Below are 21975 nucleotides of genomic sequence, written 5' to 3' on the forward strand. Positions count from 1 at the left end.
CATTTTGGGGGATTTATTTTTCATTTGGGGGGAAATCAGCTAACTTACTGCATTCCAGACTAAGATATGGCTAAGATACGTGCAGTTACAAAGCTCATTTCCTGGAATTCTACACGTTTTGCCATGAGGCAGGGATTTTCTTCTTCTGTTTTATATGTCATCTCATGTTTTTGTTCACATCATTCACATTGTGCTATCATATGCTATCTGGGGGCCCCAACCCTCCCAAAATATACAGTATATATTATTTTTTTGCATTGGGGGCCCAGGGGGCCTGGGGCACATGCTCTGCGTGTCCATTTGGTAACCCGGCCCTGGTCATCATAATGATTAAGATCACTGTCCTGGCTCTCTGTATCATATATGGGAGTGTGGTCTATTTGCAGGCTAATGTCCAAAAATATCTCCCCACCACATGTTCCAGGGGGAGACAGTTTCTGCAGTCATGATTCTCTGAAGCATAAAAAATGGCTTTAATAGGGGTTTATTTTAAGAAGCTCTGCTCTGCTCTGTCCCTTCATGTCCTGAGAAAGGGCCTGGCCAAGGGGGTTTCCCTAGCCCTGAGAAATAGCACACAGACACAGGCAAGGAAGCACACAGAGGTCCCTAGCTATGCTTCAGGGTTATGGGAATATGACCTGGCACAAGCAGTATGACCAGTATTTAGTGGGCACTTGAGAGGGCACTGATTTACAGTAGGGTAAATTGATCAATTCCAGATTAAAGCCTTGCAGAGAAACACCAGTAACTTAGAGGAAATGCTTGAAGATATACACCACTGATTAACGGGGACTGAGCTAGAGAGGTGTTTGTGAGACAAGGGTGGATCCCAAAGGGGTTCGGGGCCGGGTCTTTTCTACAAAAACGTCTGTAGATTCTGAATTGTTTGAGCTACAAGATTGTTTTCCTGGGTGGTTTCCTCAACATAGAAGATGATTGGAAATCCTAGGACATACAGTAGTGTCTATAATACTATAATAAGCTCACATAGTTTATGTGACAAACTCCAAACTCCACACAGTTGTCACTGACTAGTTGGATATTCATTTCCCATTGAGCAAACAATTCCTGTACCTACATCATTCTTATAAATGTATTTTTTATCAGGTTTTTCTTTGGTGGACCTTATTTTTTTGATTGTCAATAAAACTCATGAATGCAACTGTTTATGTCAAATTGTTTTGTTTCTACTTGTATCCCTGGTTGTCCTGAAAAGAAAATGGTCAAACATTGCGAAATATGCAGTGCTCTCAGAAAGTATTCACACACCTTGACTTATTCCACATTATGTCGTGTTACACGGTGGGATCAAAATTTATTGTCATTTTTTTTGTCAGCGATTTACACAAAATACTCTGTATTGTAAAAGTGGAAGAAAAATTCTAACATTTGTAAACAAATCCAAAAAAGAAAACACTTCTATATCTTGATTACATAAGTAGCGTCCATACATGTTAGAATCGCATTTGGCAGAGATTGCAGCTGGGTGGGTGTAAAAGCTTTGCACACCTGGATTGTATAATATTTTTACGTTATTCTTTTAAAATATTCTTCAAGCTCTGTCAAGTTGATTGTTGATCATTGCTAGATCATTCAAGTCTTGCCATAGATTTTCAAGAAAATGTAAGTCAAAACTGTAACTAGGCCACTCAGGAACATCCAATGTCATCTTGGTAAGCAACTCCAGTGTAGATTTGCCCTTGTGTTTTAGGTTATTGTCCTGCTGAAAGGTGAATTGGTCTCCCCGTGTCTGTTGGAAAGCAGGCTGAACCAGGTTTTCCTCTAGGATTTTGCCTGTGCTTAGCTATATTCCATTTATTTTTATTTACAATCCCTAGTCCTTGCCAGTGACAAGCATACTCATAAAATGATACAGCCACCACAATGCTTGGAACATGAAGGGTGGTTCTCTGTGATGTGGATTTGCACCAAACATAACAATGTTTATTCAAGATAGGAAGTACATTTCTTCATCAATTTGTTTGCAGATTTACTATAGTGCTTTATTGCAAACAGGATGCATGTTTTAGAATGTTAGTATTCTGTACAGGCATCCTTCTTATCACTCTGTCAATTAGGTTATTGTTGTGGAGTAACTAGAATGTTGTTGATCCATCCTCAGTTTTCTCCTATCACAGTCATTAAACTCTGTAACTGTTTTAAAGTCACCATTGGCTGGGTGCATTGATGCACCATCTAAAGTGTAATTAATAACTGCACCATGCTTAATATATTCAATGTCTGCTTTTTTGTATTTTTACCCATCTACCAATACGTGCCCTTCTTTGCGAGGCATTGGAATACCTCCCTGGTTTTTGTTTTTGAATCTGTGTTTGAAATATACTCCCGACTGAGGAACCGTACAGATAATTGTATGTGTGGGGTACAGCGATGAGGTAGACATAACTGATAGGGTTGAACATCACCTTTGTGTAGCTAATAGCCAATGACAGGTGCTTTTCTGTGCTTTTCACAGCACAGGCTATAGGGTGAATTTTTCGATGTATTGGATGTCAATACTGTATTCTTCTTTAATATCCCAAATGTATTGTGTATAACCAGATAATTGTAGCTGTACTTTGGTGCTGTTATTGATACTGAATGATGACTTATTTAAATGCTTGGAACAAGTGTCTCCTCAGAGCTTTCTCTGACGCCCTCATGTGGCCATACATGGATATCATATTTGGGAACATTTTCAGACACTGATTCGTTAAACTTTAAACGATTTTTTAAAACTGTAGAGTAAGTCACATACTATGCTTCATCAGTCAATGTAACATAACATTTTAAGGACCAGAACATCACATGACATTCAACATTAAAAAACAAGCAATGTTTGCTTCATGTTTCTGAATTAAACAAATCTTGCAGCTCATTTCAGCAGGGCTCAGAGAGGGCCCTTTATTCCTGCTTCTCTGAGTGAGTTATCAGGAAATGTGATTTTGTCATGTTCATTTAGTTGTGCTTCCCTGAAAGCAGCAGAAGAGGCACGTTAAAGAACAATCTTATGTCCTTTGGCAGTGTGACTGAACTGATATAGAACATCCAATGAGAGGTGAATAAGAGAGGTTTGCCAAGTGACTCATGGTTTATTGATTTTATTGCCACTCTTGGCCACAGAAACTGATGGAGAGTTTACTATCGCAGAGAAATGACAGAGAACATGGAGGAAAATTACTAAAATATCATTGTAGGCCTTCAAGTGTTTCCTCTCCATTAGGCCCTGATATAAAAGTGTTGCCAATTCACACACGGTTGGCATGAAATATGACAGTCATTATCTCCACAGACTGGGCATAAAGTGGTTGTGTGTCATAATCATAAAGGAGCCATTCTAGTTTTTACTGTTATTGAAGCACATTGCAATGGTCTCGACTAGGACGGGATATAATATGGCTGAGGCACCTCTCCTCAAAAGGCTTGTGACCATTAGAGATGCTATTTCTATGTGTGTGATGTCATCACATAAGAGATCAGAGATGATGTTGGTGGGAACAGATGATAATATTACGGAAGTAAAATATATGTAGTCTGAATAATATACAATTAGTGTTCTGGCCCCTAAAATCGGTTTAAAACCCTTTGTATTACAACACTTCTCTGCTCCCACAAACAAACCACATGTCTGATTAAACCTCAAAGTGTCAGATGCTGCTAAACCTCTGAGTAATTCATTACTTTATTTATTTGCATATGTAGGCGTCGTAGTTCGGATTATTTCAGTACGGGACGCCATTTGTTCCAAATATTCAAGTTTCCTCTGCGTGATGTTATTGTTGTTGGCTGTCCTGGGTGGGTTGGCCTATAAGAGCTTGGTTTAGATTTTTTTCCTGTCCAATCTGGCTCTCTCTGTGTGTGGACCATGTTGTGATCCCATGGGGTTAATTTGCTGACTCTGTCTGTCCCCTTAACAAGTCGCCTGCTGTGGGCTCTGGCTGCCTCTGAATGATTGCGTCATGTGCTGCCAGGCTTAATCTATTTTGTGGCCAGGGTATTTAGTGAATTAATCAGGCCTTGGCTTCCCCCACGTGAGCTATAACTTTTACTCTCTATTCTATTTTAGAAGCTACAGCAATGTGAGGTGATATTTTGGACGTTCCAGATTTTGTGGGCTGAAAGCAAGATGAGGCTTGATTCTGATTAAATCCTTTAGCAATAAATGAAAAATATTATAATATAACTTTACATTTCTTAGAATGTTGTCTTTTTTTGTGAATCAAAATTCAATACGCATGCTATGTGTATGCTGCTTGCAGATTATATGGAGTCTACATTATGGCAACAGCCTGTTGAATAATTGCCTGAGTACCCAACCCTGCCTTGGTTGGGTGATTAAAAAACAACAGCTTTGCTGACCTGATTACCCCAAAGTACTAATAATATTAATTACTGGGGTACTGCATTACAAATGCCATTTGAACTATTGTGGTTATTACCAGTGCCGTCATTCAGGGCAGGTGTTTCAGCCTAGCTCAGTGCTTTCTGTGGCAGAGGGGCAGCCAGTGGAAAATCCAGAGCGTAGGGGTTAGGTAGTGTTCTCTAGTTGTGCTGTAATTGGCTCAGTGTTCTGTCACTCATGGGGACACTACACCACCGCCAAATCTAAGGGTAGAGCTTGAAAATTCAAGCCCCTTGGTTGCTGCCAAAGAGTTACATTAGAAGTGCCCATCCAAGAAGGCTCAAGGTCATTCGCCACAGATAAAATTACGTCAAATCACGTTTTATCTGCAGTAGCTTTGATTGGACTTTCAAAATCTTCAAAATCCTACTTTCAAAATCTTAGTTAGCAGTCACAATCTTGAATGAAGTTGACAATCTACTGGCAAATCATTTTAAATCCTTGTCATATGAAGAGAAATAATGGAGATAAATCATTGATTAAATGTATCAGTGCTCATTGGCCATTGGACATAAACATTACGTAACAAGTTGTAAATCACAAATTCAGCAATGAGTGGTTTGGAAGGAATCAGTGGCTAACTGCAAGCATCGCAAAGCATTCACTAACCTGATATTCAGTGGAGTGGGTGTGTGGTCCCAAGTCTGGACTTAATGGTCTCTTTTCCAAGCTTAAAATGATTAACATTCAACATTGGCCATGCTGTCAATCCAGCAAGATGTATGCCGTTCTCAAAACAATTGTTAACTCGGAACTGGGAAATCTGACTTCAGTGAGTTCAAGAAAACTGGGAACACTGGGAAGAAACGATTTCCGACTGGGAAAAATGGTCTTGAACGGTCATCCAACTCAGAATTTTAAGTGGGGAACTCAGGCCTCTTTCTAGAGCTACGACCTGAAGATTACTGACGTCATCATGATTCAACCTCGTTTTTTTATAGCTCCCAGTTGTCTTGAATGCACCATAAATCCAGAGAATGACAGATTTGATGAAAAAGTTTGATGACCCATTCTTTCCCACGAAGGACCTTCTTGTTCAAGTGAGTACAGTAAAACAAGGTGTGTCAAAAAATGTATTGTATCCTGCTGCATAAATTATGTAATATGCCAGGGAGATGTGTATACTGTAGCTAAGAAAGTAATACTAAGTGTATGTTGTGTAGTAAGCTGTTAGTAGCCCATGAGCCTCCCCCTAGTCATTTGGTCTATTTTCCCCTCTTAATTTAGCCTACTCTTCTGAAGTTGGTAGTGCACATGTAGCCTATATCCTGTTTTAGAGAAATGTAATCATCAAATATTGTAAGAGCTTTCATTGTCTGCTTATATGACCCCTTTATTTATCATATGGTTCTGACTTTGTGTACAGGGAGAATACTGTAAGAATGGCCCATGTTCTGAATTCTGTCACTGTACATCTCAAAAGTGCTGAACAAATAGTACATTGAATACATCTGTCCTAGCTCACCTATTAATGTCTTAATTGAAATTACGGATTGCCTCTTATCCGCTTGTTGTCCCCTTAATGCTAAATTGTAATTATTTTGGCTCTATGACCTATTTATTGCCTACCTCCCTACTCTTCTACATTTGCACACACTGTACATAGATTTTTCTATTGTGTTATTGACTGTACATTACATTTTACATTTAAGTCATTTAGCAGACGCTCTTATCCAGAGCGACGTACGTTTGTTTATGTGTAACTCTGTGGTTTTTTTTTTGTCGAACTGCTTTACTTTATCTTGGCCAGGTCGCAGTTGTGAATGAGAACTTGTTCTCAACTGGCCTACCTGGTTAAATGAAGGTAAAAAAAAAATTAAAAAATAAATAAAAATATGCCGTAGTTTGTGTCAGGATTTGGCCAGGGTTGTTCCGGTTTTTGGTCACTAGATGCCCCCATTGTGCTTTTTGACCTGTTGTTTTCCCTTGATCCCCATTATTATTTGCACCTGTACCTCGTTTCCCCTGATTGTATTTAAACCCTTAGTTTTACTCAGTTCTTTGCTGTGTACTGCTGTGTCTGCCTCATCTTCTGGGTTCTGCAGACTATTCGTGGCTCAGTTGGTTAAGTGACTGTTTCTCACTCCGGGGACCCGGGTTCATAACCAGGTCCTGACAGTTTGTACATCTCAATTGTCAGTAGGAACCACATTTGTTTAAGCAAATTATGTTTTTTTAAAGGCAGTAAATGAGTCTGGATGAACTGTTTCGATGCGAGACAATGTTCTCTGATAGCAGTTGTAGCAGTGGTAAGGTATTGGGACTGCTGTTGGGACTCTGCTGTTGGGACAGCTTTAGGCCCTAACAGTATGTGGGCACATTTTGTCACCGTTATAGTACAATTAATGTATTGTTTAGTGTTGTGTTGTGCAGTGCAGTGGCTTTGCTGTCATACATCCCCCCCAAATTTATGATTTAACCTACCAAGATTTACACACTAAAATAGCCTCTGGTTATTACCATTACAAATGTGATACACAATGTAACATTACTGCAATTAGCCTGCATCAACAGATTGACTCTTGTGGCCTTTCCCTAAAATATGAATGTGATAGATGGGCAGTTTATCATTGCATGATCTAATTCCCCAAAGAGGCACTATCCTATTACCACCAGAGGGCAATGTGTATCCTACAACTCTGCACCATGACATCATTGTGGGAAATTGTCCTCAATTCCTTGCGTCCTCAGGTTCGTCCTCTTTCATTTCATACAAGCACATTTAGTTTCCTCTCCTCTCCTCGCTTCCGATTACCCTTGACCTTTTTCAAAATGCGGCGAGGATATACCCGAGCATCCTCTGCCGGGGGAGAGGAGCAAATTCCTCTGTTCAAATTGACACTCTCCTACATATGGCGACAACTAACCTCGATTAACCAGAATTAAAAGTGAATCTGTCCACGAGGGTTTAGGTGATCACTTCTCCGCTTTTTCCGGGTCTCGGAGAGGAGGATGTAGGAGGAGAGGAGAGGACCGACACTTCCAATTGAGAATCTTACAAAATATCAGTCATTCGTGACATAGGCCTAACCGATTTAAATTCCATGAAAATGGAAAGGTAAACAACAACACAATGGAAAGACCACAGAACAATCTTTCTCCCCTGCTTAATCAACCAATACAACTGAAATGTATGCCGACTGACAATGTTGTTTATTTTGTGTATAATGTGTTAAGTTGCTGACACTTCTGGCCTATGAATAAACTTGACTATAACACATAGTCTATTAATGGCATTGCAACAGGGCCTATGCAAAGGCCAAACAACATCTTTACGTCTTTAAACTTTCAATTGCAATTAAAGCATTTAAACTGCAGTGAACATGCTTTTCTTACATGCCTCGGAATGACATTAGAAACAATTATATCAATTAGAGACAAAGTGTTCACAATGTCTTGCGTTTTCTCTATTGAAGAAACACACTTCCAAAATACTCCACAAGGGCCCTTCAGCTCTAGTCCTGTTCCACTGGTGCACTAATTTGTGACAGTCAACAAATCAAATGACTGGTACAGCTCTCTCCACTAAATGCACTATGGGTAACCTATGTGCTTCATCAATAGAAATCGCCAGCATTACTGAAGGAGCTGATGGGATGAAGGCTGTACAACATGTATTTGATAGAGCAATGAGGTATATTAATGCATGCACTATCTAACCTGTGAGGTTTAGATCACGTTTTTTACATCCATTAATTTCAAACATTGACAAATGTGTTCCAAAATTCATAATTTGATCAAAATGATTTTTTTTTAGCACAAAGTCTTGCTCGAAATAATTATTACTTTTTAAATCTCCAATGTATGGTGACAAATGTTAGAATGAGACACTCATATTTCCAGTCGTAGTCATTAACCAGTGTTACTGAACGGTGACCTCTGTGTTTCTCTTCCTTAAAAATGTGACATTGTTCTGGGCTGCAGATGTCCTATTGTTCTCACCCAGTATGGTCAGGACAAATGGACTCTGACAAGTTGCCCCTCAAAACCAACTGTCTGAAAAAACAATAGTTTAAGTTGTGTTTAAGTTAGTTCAACTTCCAAATACGCAAACAACCATGAATGAACGAGATGATTTCTGTATACACACTCCTCTGAATCTCCACGGCAGTTAGGATAGATCCCTATTGATGTGTGTGGTATTGATCTTCAGCGTGTCTCCATTCCGGAACCACACAGCTGTGAGTGAGGCACGGCATACAGAATATCTCATACAAATAGGATTATATTCACTAGTGAAGACAGAAAAAAATAAAAATAACATCACCTTCCGTTTATTGGACTAAACTGTTTTTTAAATTAATTAAAGTGACATATTGCCTTGGCCCTCAGGTCAAACTCAGAAGTACAGAAAGCAACGCTGTGCAAAGGGGGGAGGGAACATACCTAGAGTCTGCTGCCTCCGTGACTGGCTATGATGGGGCTTTACCAGGGGAATACATTTCAGATTTAGGGATTATGTTGCTCAATCAGACTAAGAGATTATGCTATTTAGACAGACTATTTTAATAGTTTTGTGATTAGAGGCATCAAAGAACAACACAGATGATGATGATGAACCTTTTTCACTAATCTTAAATCCATTAAATGTCAAATGTGTACAATGTAATTGGCCCATTTTGGCCGATTTCAATCATCCAAATACAATATGACAAGCTCAAATCCCTAACAGTGAAGCCTGTCTGAATCAATGCAGTCATCATACATATGCACATCATCTGAAAGTTGCAGTTTCAAATATGACTATTTTTATAATGCCATGCTGTTAAGAGCAGTTGGTTGATATGAAAAAATATATATAGAGAGCGTTTGGCCAGTAACCGAAAGGTTGCTAGATCAAATTCCTGAGCTGACAAGGTAAAAATCTGTCATTCTGCCCCCGAACAAGGCAGGTAACCCACTGTTCCTAGGCCATCATTGTAAATAAGAATTTGTTCTTAACTGACTTGCCTAGTTAAATAAAGGTTAAATTTAAAACATGTTTTTAAAAAGAACAAATTCTTATTTACAATGACAGCATACCCCGGCCAAATCCAGACGGCACAGGGCCAATTGTGCGCTGCCCTATGGAACTCCCAATCACAGCCAGATGTGATACAGCCTGGAATCAAACCATGGACTGTAGTGACACCTATTGCACTGAGATGCAGTGCCTTAGACCGCTGTGCCACTCGAGAGCCCTCCATAAAGGTAGGTTACTTTGTACATTGCTTGCATAATAACAACTTTTTGCCTGATCGCTCTAGAGCAGGTTTTCATCAAAGATCTCTCTGTACTTTGCTCCGTACATCTTTCCCTCGATCCTGTCTAGTCTCCCAGTCCCTACTGCTGAATTACATCCCCACAGCATGATGCCACCACCATGCTTTGCCGTAAGGATGGTGCCAGGTTTCCTCCAGACGTGGCGCTTGGCATTTAGGCCAAAGAGTTCCATCTTGGTTTCATCAGACCAGAGAATCTTGCTTCTCATTGCCTGAGAGTCCTTTCGGTGCCTTGTAGCAAACTCCATGCGGGCTGTGCCTTTTACTGAGGAGTGGCTTCTGTCTGGCCACTCTACCATAAAGGCTTGATTGGTGGAGTGCTGCATAGATGTTTGTCCTTCTGGAAGGCCTGTCGTGACATTTTTTAGCCAACATGTACTTGCATAAATACGTTGGATGGAGACCTGGTTATAAATGCAATCCATGTAGTCAGAGCCATCTACAAGGTGGACACAGTCTGTGTGTCCCTAGTCTGTGTTACAACCTTTCAGTGTGCATTCATTCCCAGCCATCACCATGTCTTGAGACATCTTGAGACATCTGAAGGCATGTCTTAGAAAATGGAGGTGTCTTTAAGACCGTCTATATACACTTCTCGAACATACCAATGTCTTGAGACATCCGTCTTGAGACATTTTATAATTTATGGTTGTTTTTATTTTTTTTATTAGTTATGAATATAACCGTTCCTGTAGGTTCATGCTCTACAACATCCACAGAGTACGACCCTGCCTCACACAGGAAGCGGCGCAGGTCCTAATCCAGGCACTTGTCATCTCCCGTCTGGATTACTGCAACTCGCTGTTGGCTGGGCTCCCTGCCTGTGCCATTAAACCCCTACAACTCATCCAGAATGCCGCAGCCCGTCTGGTGTTCAACCTTCCCAAGTTCTCTCACGTCACCCCGCTCCTCCGCTCTCTCCACTGGCTTCCAGTTGAAGCTCGCATCCGCTACAAGACCATGGTGCTTGCCTACGGAGCTGTGAGGGGAACGGCACCTCAGTACCTCCAGGCTCTGATCAGGCCCTACACCCAAATAAGGGCACTGCGTTCATCCACCTCTGGCCTGCTCGCCTCCCTACCACTGAGGAAGTACAGTTCCCGCTCAGCTCAGTCAAAACTGTTCGCTGCTCTGGCTCCCCAATGGTGGAACAAACTCCCTCACGACGCCAGGACAGCGGAGTCAATCACCACCTTCCGGAGACACCTGAAACCCCACCTCTTTAAGGAATACCTAGGATAGGATAAAGTAATCCTTCTCACCCCCCCCCCCCCTTAAAATATTTAGATGCACTATTGTAAAGTGGTTGTTCCACTGGATGTCATAAGGTGAATGCACCAATTTCTAAGTCGCTCTGGATAAGAGCGTCTGCTAAATGACTTAAATGTAAATGTAAAATGTAAAAATAATTCACTCTACAATCATTCACTCTTGGAAGAAATTCATGTCAATGTCAGTTGACTAAAGAATGTTCCATGAATTTGAAATGTTCAACATTCCAAAATTCTAAACATAGTCATGGTACAATTTTACATGAATGTCTTGAGACATGTCTTAAAGACACACATAACACGTCTGAAAACAGTGTCTCATCTCGAGACATGTCTTAAAGACACACATAACACGTCTGAAAACAGTGTCTCATCTCGAGACATGTCTTAAAGACACACATAACACGTCTGAAAACGGTGTCTCATCTCGAGACATGTCTTAAAGACACACATAACACGTCTGAAAACAGTGTCTCATCTCGAGACATGTCTTAAAGACACACATAACACGTCTGAAAACAGTGTCTCACCTCGAGACATGTCTTAAAGACACACATAACACGTCTGAAAACAGTGTCTCATCTCGAGGCATGTCTTAAAGACACACATAACATGTCTGAAAACAGTGTCTCATCTTGAGACATGTCTTAAAGACACACATAACATGTCTGAAAACGGTGTCTCATCTCGAGACATGTCTTAAAGACACACATAACAAGTCTGAAAACAGTGTCTCATCTCGAGGCATGTCTTAAAGACACACATAACATGTCTGAAAACGGTGTCTCATCTCGAGACATGTCTTAAAGACACACATAACATGTCTGAAAACGGTGTCTCATCTCGAGACATGTCTTAAAGACACACATAACATGTCTGAAAACAGTGTCTCATCTCGAGACATGTCTTAAAGACACACATAACACGTCTGAAAACAGTGTCTCATCTCGAGACATGTCTTAAAGACACACATAACACGTCTGAAAACAGTGTCTCATCTCGAGACATGTCTTAAAGACATGTCTCTGAAAACAGTGTCTCATCTCGAGACATGTCTTAAAGACACACATAACACGTCTGAAAACAGTGTCTCATCTCGAGACATGTCTTAAAGACACACATAACACGTCTGAAAACAGTGTCTCATCTCGAGACATGTCTTAAAGACACACATAACACGTCTGAAAACACTTATAACATGTCTGAAAACGGTGTCTCATCTCGAGACATGTCTTAAAGACACACATAACATGTCTGAAAACGGTGTCTCATCTCGAGACATGTCTTAAAGACACACATAACATGTCTGAAAACGGTGTCTCATCTCGAGACATGTCTTAAAGACACACATAACACGTCTGAAAACAGTGTCTCATCTCGAGACATGTCTTAAAGACACACATAACACGTCTGAAAACGGTGTCTCACCTCGAGACATGTCTTAAAGACACACATAACACGTCTGAAAACGGTGTCTCATCTCGAGACATGTCTTAAAGACACACATAACACGTCTGAAAACGGTGTCTCACTTCGAAAAATGTCTTAAAGACACACATAACATGTCTGAAAACGGTGTCTCATCTCGAGACATGTCTTAAAGACACACATAACATGTCTGAAAACGGTGTCTCATCTCGAGACATGTCTTAAAGACACACATAACATGTCTGAAAACGGTGTCTCATCTCGAGACATGTCTTAAAGACACACATAACACGTCTGAAAACAGTGTCTCATCTCGAGACATGTCTTAAAGACACACATAACATGTCTGAAAACAGTGTCTCATCTCGAGGCATGTCTTAAAGACACACATAACACGTCTGAAAACAGTGTCTCATCTCGAGACATGTCTTAAAGACACACATAACATGTCTGAAAACGGTGTCTCACCTCGAGACATGTCTTAAAGACACACATAACATGTCTGAAAACGGTGTCTCATCTCGAGACATGTCTTAAAGACACACATAACATGTCTGAAAACAGTGTCTCATCTCGAGACATGTCTTAAAGACACACAAAACATGTCTGAATACAGTGTCTCATTACATTTACATTTACATTACATTTAAGTCATTTAGCAGACGCTCTTATCCAGTCACTTTACAATAGTGCATCTAAATCTTAAAGGGGGGGGGGGTGAGAATGATTACTTATCCTATCCTAGGTATTCCTTAAAGAGGTGGGGTTTCAGGTGTCTCCGGAAGGTGGTGATTGACTCCGCTGTCCTGGCGTCGTGAGGGAGTTTGTTCCACCATTGGGGGGCCAGAGCAGCGAACAGTTTTGACTGGGCTGAGCGGGAACTGTACTTCCTCAGTGGTAGGGAGGCGAGCAGGCCAGAGGTGGATGAACGCAGTGCCCTTGTTTGGGTGTAGGGCCTGATCAGAGCCTGGAGGTACTGAGGTGCCGTTCCCCTCACAGCTCCGTAGGCAAGCACCATGGTCTTGTAGCGGATGCGAGCTTCAACTGGAAGCCAGTGGAGAGAGCGGAGGAGCGGGGTGACGTGAGAGAACTTGGGAAGGTTGAACACCAGACGGGCTGCGGCATTCTGGATGAGTTGTAGGGGTTTAATGGCACAGGCAGGGAGCCCAGCCAACAGCGAGTTGCAGTAATCCAGACGGGAGATGACAAGTGCCTGGATTAGGACCTGCGCCGCTTCCTGTGTGAGGCAGGGTCGTACTCTGTGGATGTTGTAGAGCATGAACCTACAGGAACGGGCCACCGCCTTGATGTTAGTTGAGAACGACAGGGTGTTGTCCAGGATCACGCCAAGGTTCTTAGCGCTCTGGGAGGAGGACACAATGGAGTTGTCAACCGTGATGGCGAGATCATGGAACGGGCAGTCCTTCCCGGGAGGAAGAGCAGCTCCGTCTTGCCGAGGTTCAGCTTGAGGTGGTGATCCGTCATCCACACTGATAAGTCTGCCAGACATGCAGAGATGCGATTCGCCACCTGGTCATCAGAAGGGGGAAAGGAGAAGATTAATTGTGTGTCGTCTGCATAGCAATGATAGGAGAGACCATGTGAGGTTATGACAGAGCCAAGTGACTTGGTGTATAGCGAGAATAGGAGAGGGCCTAGAACAGAGCCCTGGGGGACACCAGTGGTGAGAGCGCGTGGTGAGGAGACAGATTCTCGCCACGCCACCTGGTAGGAGCGACCTGTCAGGTAGGACGCAATCCAAGCGTGGGCCGCGCCGGAGATGCTCAACTCGGAGAGGGTGGTCGAGGAGGATCTGATGTTTCACAGTATCGAAGGAAGCCGATAAGACTAGAAGGATGAGAGCAGAGGAGAGAGAGTTAGCTTTAGCGGTGCGGAGCGCCTCCGTGATACAGAGAAGAGCAGTCTCAGTTGAATGACTAGTCTTGAAACCTGACTGATTTGGATCAAGAAGGTCATTCTGAGAGAGATAGCGGGAGAGCTGGCCAAGGACGGCACGTTCAAGAGTTTTGGAGAGAAAAGAAAGAAGGGATACTGGTCTGTAGTTGTTGACATCGGAGGGATCGAGTGTAGGTTTTTTCAGAAGGGGTGCAACTCTCGCTCTCTTGAAGACGGAAGGGACGTAGCCAGCGGTCAGGGATGAGTTGATGAGCGAGGTGAGGTAAGGGAGAAGGTCTCCGGAAATGGTCTGGAGAAGAGAGGAAGGGATAGGGTCAAGCGGGCAGGTTGTTGGGCGGCCGGCCGTCACAAGACGCGAGATTTCATCTGGAGAGAGAGGGGAGAAAGAGGTCAGAGCACAGGGTAGGGCAGTGTGAGCAGAACCAGCGGTGTCGTTTGACTTAGCAAACGAGGATCGGATGTCGTCGACCTTCTTTTCAAAATGGTTGACGAAGTCATCTGCAGAGAGGGAGGAGGGGGGGGGAGGAGGATTCAGGAGGGAGGAGAAGGTGGCAAAGAGCTTCCTAGGGTTAGAGGCATGTCTTAAAGACACACATAACATGTCTGAAAATGGTGTCTCATCTTGAGACATGTCTTAAAGACACACATAACATGTCTGAAAATGGTGTCTCATCTCGAGACATGTCTTAAAGACACACATAACATGTCTGAAAACGGTGTCTCATCTCGAGACATGTCTTAAAGACACACATAACACGTCTGAAAACAGTGTCTCATCTCGAGACATGTCTTAAAGACACACATAACATGTCTGAAAACAGTGTCTCATCTCGAGGCATGTCTTAAAGACACACATAACATGTCTGAAAACAGTGTCTCATCTCGAGACATGTCTTAAAGAAACACATAACATGTCTGAAAACAGTGTCTCACCTCGAGACATGTCTTAAAGACACAGATAACACGTCTGAAAACAGTGTCTCATCTCGAGACATGTCTTAAAGACACACATAACATGTCTGAAAACAGTGTCTCATCTCGAGACATGTCTTCAAAATGTGTGATAAGACGTCTTGAGACGTCTCAATTGTATGCCACAAGACATCACAAGACATGTTAAAACAAAGGTGATGGCTGGGCATGTTGTCATCACTCTTATTGTACACCAAATATGAAAGAGCACTGTGTGTGCATGTCACAATGATGCTTTTGAAATATATTGACTGTGTATCGTTTTATTTCAGGATAACGACCTTAAAAAAAGAGAACACGTTGTAGCTTTTGCCAGTGACACAGGGAGTCTGAAAGATCTGAGGAATGAGATCCAAGAGAAGAACTTCCAGATGGAGTGTATGAGTGAACAGCGGAGGGAATATGAGAAGAGAATCTTCACAAATGCAGGATCAGTGTGTTCTTCACTTTACCCACTTGGTGTAGTGATGCAAATCACATATTTAACTTTGTCTTATAATATGGCTAATAATATTTGAAATGAAGAATGTTCAAAGCTGAAGAATATTCAAGAATAATACAATAAGATTGTAGTTACTCATGGTTAGATTAAAATGCCTTCCAGAGAGGGGTGCTGATATAGACACCTCTTGTTTTACCAATAGCTATTCATTTCTTATCACTCTTTCATCCCTCATACCTTTTATGTGGTGAGTGACACCCCCCAGAAATCAACATTAATGAGATATTTAGTGTTAAAAGGTGAGGTGCAGTCCCATAATTGCCTTGTTTTAATGAGCCCAGGCAGCCACTCATTCTATCTCCCTAAGTCCTCTCTTGGCCCTCAGTGTTTGAGTTTTGTCCAACCCAAGTGGGACTCTACTGTAGGCAGATGGCGGGGAGAGCAGTCACACAAAACCAGCCTCTCAATGTGAAACGGATGACTGCAGCTCTGGAGAATCGCTCCTTTGTTCTTTGTGCTAATGAGACTGGTCACGGCCATGGGAGAACCGCATGGCTAATCACCCGTAGTTACCACTCTACGGCAGATGGTGGAGCCAGAGGTAAAGGAAGTAGCGTTTCTTCTTCAATCCCAGAGGAAACAGTCCCAGTCAGACATGCGGTGTTCTGAGTTTTAGATACAGTTGTTTAGAGAGAAACAGAGACAGAGGGAGCCTCCATAAAACAGGAAAAACGTGTGTCTATGGCTTTCACTCATAATTAGTAGACATGGCCTTAGATGGGAGAGGGAGAAGAAGGGATGGATGGTGTTTGGTGGTGCATGGAGAGGTGATCATCTGTTGATGTCGGTCGGGTTGGGGCTGTGCCAGGGTAGATGGAACGGTGCCCACAGTGATTACAGAGAGGACAACTGGGTAATCCTCTGTGGCATGACATGCAGTCTAGCCTAACGCAGTGTCAAAACTGCAGTGTCACACGCAACGCAAGCACTCCTAACCTTGTAATCCCTCTAAATGGTTTATTCATTATTTGATTAACTCGGATACAGCAAAATTGGCTAGTCTGTAGAATGCATGCAGTTATGAAGCATGACTTTAACTATCTGTGTACCGTTTTGCATTCTAATGTGGCTTTTGGCAATCTGAATGTATTGGGTGGGTCTCTGTTACAAAAATCTATTGAATTCACACAGTTTTGGACTTATTCCAAATGAAACAAAAAGGCATTCAAATTATTTTAAAAAGTGAGATTTCTTTACTCAAATATGACCGCTCTTCACAAAAGTACTGTCTTCTTTCATTCTAAAAGAAGAGGAGGAAACAAAACAAGGGAAAAGGAGGGTGGGGGGGGACCTTGAAGCTTTGAAAGCCATTGAACGCCGGCACACTGCACAGTCCTAAGTGTGACAGGCATGCAAAAAGCCCTGTTAATGTCCAGGGCATGAATGGTGACTGCAGCACAAAGTGGAGGGCCAATTGCGTGGATATCACAGGAACCTGATGGGCTCCATGCGGCTCCCAGTCTGCAAACTTCACTGCTCTGACATGTGATGTGATCCTGGTGACACTGGCAGCGCTGCCACTGAGGGAAGGCACAAAGGCAACAAGCCTCCCCCCTGGAAGCTGTGCACTCTGCAAACCCCCTGGTGTTGCACAGGCATACTACCCCCAGTCTCTCCCTTCAGCCCTGCCTAGTTACAGGCAGCGGTTGTTAGAGACCAGGGCAAAGACCGTGGATGGAAAGGCCCAGCTGCCTCTTTGGACTTCCAGAATAAATTGACCTGAATGACAGGGGCACACAAACAGTATGATGTGTATTATTCCTGTCAATAAAAATGTCCCCATTAATTATGGTCTTTGTATATAATGTACTGCCTTCTTTCTTCTGGGCAAAGAGGGGAGAGAAAAAACCTAATGGCCAGAGTTTTTTGTGTGTGTGTGTCTCAGCTTTTTATTATTCAGGGGGAAATCGTAGGAGGCAGAAAGTTGTACGATTGCTTTGTCTCTGAATAGGACTCATATTTGCCACGCAGCTTGAGCTGTGTGCCTTTTGTTTTGCAGATTAAAGAAAAAAACGAAAAAAGGAGTTGTCATTTTTTTCTTCAGATCAGCTCTGAGGGTGTGGAGGACTGGGACAAGAGAGTGAAAAGCTCAAAAATGACATTGACTCCATGCAAATTGTCATGGAGCAGGTCTGCAATTCTTTGGAGGCTAAAGAGAAGCGGTTGGAAGACTAAGGTATTGTGTGGATGTTTTTCTTTTTGGTAACAAATCCTATTCCCTGCAGTTTTTTAAAGCACTGCTTATTACCATTTTATAGGATTTAAGATGTTAAGTCATATACTATGGACCATAAAATCCATATTGATGTAATTCTGTGAATCTGTTGAGTGTATCTGATAAATCTTTACTTTTAAACCCCATATGCAATACTTCATGTGCCCCCTGGAGCAGATATTGTCTGAAAACATGAGCTAATGACTCACAGTTTGGCAGCCATTTGTCAGATTGTAATGTTTGACGACACTTGTCAGAATGGCCATCCAGTCCACAGTGTGGGAGTCCTTCAAGAGAAAGTAAACAGTGCACAGGTGTATTTTCATGGATCAGTGCTTTATCTATCTAAATGTTTGATGTTCATTCATTGCTTATGTAACTTAGGTAACCATCTGAATATGTCCCCTCGAGTGTATAGACTCAAATGGAGCACAAACATATCTCGCCAGATAAATTGTGATAGCGCCAAGGCCTCCGTTGACTCCTACATGTTATAATTCATATCAGATGGGGTTTTGAAGAGAGGGCATACCTCACTAATATGACGTTAACCTTATTCTTTAAATGTGGTGTGTGGTGTTTGTCCAAGAGCATCTCCTCTTTTATATGCCCTTCATTAAAATACAATAAAGAACCACCTGCTAAAGGGTTTTGTTTTGGCTGTGACTAACATTAAGAGCTTTATCTGAAGGAGTTGGGTGCAAAGTTTGCAAACCCAACTTGGCCCTTGAACTTAGCGGTTTTAGGTCAGACCAGAGGAACAGTGGGTGGTAGGCCAAGCTCATCAAGGGCGGAATTCCAGGTCAGAACCTTGTCAGGAACCAGGCCACACTGGTTTTGAAGTGGACTTTCTCAGACCACCACTGTAGCATAATGGGATGTGGATGGTCATGTTATACGACTCTCTCAAACTCCAACAACCACGTCTCTTAGACCTACTCTCCCCCTCCGCCCTATTCCTCTGATAGCCCAAAACCAGGTGAAAGTGGAAGTGTTTCCTGTCTCTTGCTATTCATTAAAATAACCAAAGTGCTCTTTCTACTTGTTTCAGCCCATGATCTAACTGATGTGAAAGCAAAGTTAGAGGGTGAGAAGAAATGCCCTTCAAAAGGTAAATGCAACAATGGTTGTTTTGCAAATAAAGCAAATGTAAACGTAAGGCAAAACAATTCAGCTGATCGCCATGCATTGTTTGGTATAGAGTGGAGTGATTTAGGATAAATGGTGATCAACCATTTGAATTCTAGAAGACCATTGACTGTGAATATCTGAAAGTAAAACTGAACACTGAGGACACCACAAGAAAGAAGGTAAGTATTATTTCTCTTGTCACCAGTCTTTACAACCTGGACGGCTCTGACTTAGAATACGTGGACAACTACAAATACCTAGGTGTCTGGTTAGACTGTAAACTCTCCTTCCAGACCCACATCAAACATCTCCAATCCAAAGTTAAATCTAGAAATGGCTTCCTATTTCGCAACAAAGCATCCTTCACTCATGCTGCCAAACATACCCTTGTAAAACTGACCATCCTACCAATCCTCGACTTCGGCGATGTCATTTACAAAATAGCCTCCAATACCCTACTCAACAAATTGGATGCAGTCTATCACAGTGCCATCCGTTATGTCACCAAAGCCCATATACTACCAACCATTGCGACCTGTACGCTCTCGTTGGCTGGCCCTCGCTTCATACTCGTCGCCAAACCCACTGGCTCCATGTCATCTACAAGACCCTGCTAGGTAAAGTCCCCCCTTATCTCAGCTCGCTGGTCACCATAGCATCACCCACCTGTAGCATGCGCTCCAGCAGGTATATCTCTCTGGTCACCCCCAAAACCAATTCTTTCTTTGGCGGCCTCTCCTTCCAGTTCTCTGCTGCCAATGACTGGAACGAAATACAAACATCTCTGAAACTGGAAACACTTATCTCCCTCACTAGCTTTAAGCACCAGCTGTCAGAGCAGCTCACAGATTACTGCACCTGTACATAGCCCACCTATAATTTAGAGCAAACAACTACCTCTTTCCCTACTGTATTTATTTTATTTTATTTATTTATTCATTTTGCTCCTTTGCACCCCATTATTTTTATTTCTACTTTGCACATTTTTCCACTGCAAATCTACCGTGTTTTACTTGCTATATTGTATTTACTTTGCCACCATGGCCTTTTTTTGCCTTTACCTCCCTTATCTCACCTCATTTGCTCACATCGTATATAGACTTGTTTCTACTGTATTTTTGACTGTATGTTTGTTTTACTCCATGTGTAACTCTGTGTCTTTGTATCTGTTGAACTGCTTTGCTTTATCTTGGCCAAGTCGCAATTGTAAATGAGAACTTGTTCTCAACTTGCCTACCTGCTTAAATAAAGGTGAAATAAAATAAATAAATAAAATACAAAAACCTCTAAGTGCATCCATGTTGCATTTGGCTGGTGAGAAAACTATGTTTACAAAAACATGCCTCAGATCTCTATACCTTCCACCTTCCACCTTCCACCTTCCGCCTTCCACCTTCCACCTTCCACCTTCCACCTTCCACCTTCCACCTTCCACCTTCCCCTTCCCCAGGCTGAACTGCTGTTCTGTCCACACTACATAGCCTGGGAGGCAGGTCTTCCTGGAAGTGTTTGCAGTCCACTAACATAGAGTGTGTGTGTGTGGGGGGGGGGGCATATGCAGTGTCAATATAAGGCAAGAGCCCTGTATTCTGATAGATTTCAGTGCAGGTGACTGTCCTGTTAGTTTTGTCATCAAAATGAAGGATGCCAACAGATTGCTCCGTTTCTCTTACTGTAAAGCAACTGGTAAGTGGAGGCAGACAATCTAAATGATTTTATGACGTACTATCAAGCTTTCACTGAGAAAACCAAGGTTAATATTTGACACGGTACAGGGGTTCCATTAGCAAAACATTTGGCAAATGGGCCTTGAGGGTCGTGCTTTAATGTGCTGGATTAGGATTATTTATCATGCTTTATTGATACTGTAAATATATATTATCTCTTTAATAGCTGTATGAGGTGTTAAGAATGTAATTCTGACAGATAATTTTACTGAATTGTGCTAGAAATTCTACAAATTGTGCCTATCAACTCTTTTGGAAAGCTCACCCCTACAGTATATATTTCTTCATTATTGATAGGACCAACCAGGTGTCCTATTGATTTGACCAATGTTAAAAATATATATTTTTTGACAAAACAACTACCCCTTAGCTTTTTTTTTTTTTTCATTTACAAAAGGTAGTAATCATCGCCCAAAGAAATGACATGGATTGTTGGTAAAGCAAATATACCAGTCATAATTGTGTTGACAGCCCCTTCTCTTTTCACCCTAAATACTAACCGGCAGCGGGAGAATCAAAAAGCTGACAATTTCTGTGTTACTCAAGCACTTTTGCCACTTCTAACACACTATATTGAATGTGCTGCCCTGACCCTGTATGGTTGCTAGGATACATAATGCTGACATCATTTGAACCTAATTTAACTTTCGGATTAAGATTCACCTCATTGCATTCCAAATTTGTATCAATTGATCAATACATCATTTATATTGTATTAGGCATACATTGTTAGTCACATAATACTTAAAATTTACTGCAGGCCTACTCCTCCCTCCAATCATAGGTTTCTTTGGAAATACAAAACAATTGTCCATCTAAAGGATGCGTTGATTATTAGTATCCAACAATAGCCTAGGTCATTTTGGGCGATGTGGTTGAAACGGTCAAAATAAGAGTGAACATCACAGAAAGCACTCAGCACATCAGTTGAAAGGAATCTGAACTTAGATACTGAGCGTCATCATAACGAAAACAACACTAATTGGCAATCTTGGTGAGAGGACGATCACCATTAGAAATTCAACAAAAACATATTGGTTGGAGATCAAAAGTGTGGCTCGTTGATAGACCCCACTCTCGTCACTTCAATAAACACAAAACAGCCAGGGATGAGTAGAGGTTAATGGTGTGTGGAGCAGATGGTGTGAC

General features: G+C 42.0%; 1 long non-coding RNA gene across 1 annotated transcript in view; it reads left to right on the forward strand.

The window, feature by feature from the left end:
• The first annotated feature begins 20702 nt into the window (after positions 1-20702).
• Positions 20703-21975, forward strand: part of LOC124041836 — a 48022-nt gene continuing 46749 nt past the window's right edge. The window contains exon 1 of the long non-coding RNA XR_006839997.1: positions 20703-20785. This is a non-coding gene — a long non-coding RNA (uncharacterized LOC124041836). The remainder of the gene's footprint in view (positions 20786-21975) is intronic.

The sequence above is a fragment of the Oncorhynchus gorbuscha genome, linkage group LG08, assembly GCF_021184085.1.
Source record: "Oncorhynchus gorbuscha isolate QuinsamMale2020 ecotype Even-year linkage group LG08, OgorEven_v1.0, whole genome shotgun sequence".
NCBI lineage: Eukaryota > Metazoa > Chordata > Actinopteri > Salmoniformes > Salmonidae > Oncorhynchus > Oncorhynchus gorbuscha.